Genomic DNA, 1,652 nt, shown 5'->3' with positions numbered 1-1,652 from the left:
GGTTGGGTCCCTTTGGAATTTTCCACTGTTTTTATGTTATGTTTCCTTGGTAACCCTCTCACCCACCCACCCCCACCCCCAGTTTGTGGTTTTTCCCTTTAAATACCCCTCACTTCTTGTGTTCATGGTCGAACGCCTCTGGCCTGCCAGGCTATGAGTTCGACCCCAGATCTGGCCTGAATAAACCGCATGTGATTTCAGCAAGATCGGTCTCTCGTGAGTTATTGGGTGGTCGCGTTATCCCGAGACTTGAGTGAGGGTCTCCCGAGCTCTGGGTTCTTTCACAAGCATTCTAGGGTTGGGTGTCTCAAATGGAAGGAGGAGCAAGGTGGATACAAACCTTCTGTTACTCTCTCTTCCCCAGTCATGTTTCTCTCCTCTGATAAGTCTACTTTCAGGCCATCTTTTTATTCATGTCATGGGAAGGTGTGTAACAATTGTCTGTCTGAGTCCGGCTTGCTCTGCCTGGCATGGTGTCTCCCTCTTATCTCCTTCCCTGCTTGGGGTTTAGAGGCAGAGTTTCAGTTCAAGTCTGAACTTAATATGTGTTACCTCCCCCCTTCAGCTCAGCCTTCGGACTCTGGCAGTCTCTGCTTGGAGGCTACCACCTGGGGAGCTAAGAAAATAAGCCCTTCCTTGGAGCAGCTGTCTGTAAATTCACACTGAGATACAGACTGTGCCTACCGCCTGGAGACCTTCAAGTTGCTGGGACATTGGCGTCTGACTTCTTCTGCAGTGTTTATGTTATGCAAATATCTTGTAACCTAGAGATTCAGTTTCAGTTTTTCATGTACCTATATATATTTTCTGAATACCCAAAGTAAAGTACGAAGCCTTGATTGGGGCCCAACTTTGGCTTTGTGTTTCTCTTGTTCTCGAACCCTATATTTCAGGTCCTTTGGTCCTTCTTTTGAGAGAACCCAAATTCGTGAAACTGCGGGACAGTTTCAGACAAATATGCAGTCCAGGGTAGTTTTGAACTCATGATCAGCCTGCTTCCGTATCCTAAGCACTGAGGCATGTGCCACCATGTTCAGTCTTGATTTTATTTGTCTTTATAGTTGAATGATGTGTGTGTGTGCTGTGTGCATGCAAGTGAAATACAGGTGCCTATGGGGATAAGAAGAGGGAGCCATACCACCTGGAGATGGAGCTGTGAGCACCCAATGTGGTGCTGGGTACTAAATGTGTCTCATGTGTTTGTATGTGTGTGTGTGTGTGTGTGTGTGTGTGTGTGTGTGTGTGTGTATGTGTGTGTGTGTTCGCTCTTTTAAGATGAGTACCTCCTCTCTCCCAGTCAGTACTCTGGTCAGTTCACAAAACAGAATGTGCTCTTAAATGCTCAGGACAAAAGCCCTGATCACACTCTGAAACTCTACCCATCTGTCTTCACACCTTCACTGTTGAACAAAGTCTGAAAACTCAAGGGGTCCCTTTCTTCCGTTTTCAGCCTGACAGAATGTTTACAGTGTTGCAACCATAATTCCTACCCTCCAACAACAATTACTATTACCCTAAAGTAAAATTAATCATGTTAAAAAGTATTTCTCTGGAGCTGGGGGTATAGAACTCAGTGGGGTGGGATTCACTTAGCATGTGCCCAGCATACAAACAGAGAGAGAGAGAGAGAGAGAGAGAGAGAGAGAGAGAGA

General features: G+C 46.0%; 1 long non-coding RNA gene across 1 annotated transcript in view; it reads left to right on the top strand.

Moving 5' to 3' along the window:
* LOC116067943 overlaps positions 1-813 on the top strand; it is a 6,894-nt gene extending 6,081 nt beyond the window's left edge. The window contains exon 3 of the long non-coding RNA XR_004109370.1: positions 566-813. This is a non-coding gene — a long non-coding RNA (uncharacterized LOC116067943). The remainder of the gene's footprint in view (positions 1-565) is intronic.
* Positions 814-1,652: the final 839 nt, after the last annotated feature.

The sequence above is a fragment of the Mastomys coucha genome, unplaced genomic scaffold (genome assembly GCF_008632895.1).
Source record: "Mastomys coucha isolate ucsf_1 unplaced genomic scaffold, UCSF_Mcou_1 pScaffold1, whole genome shotgun sequence".
In the NCBI taxonomy this organism is placed as follows: Eukaryota; Metazoa; Chordata; class Mammalia; order Rodentia; family Muridae; genus Mastomys; species Mastomys coucha.
This window is presented reverse-complemented; position numbering and strand designations above follow the sequence as displayed.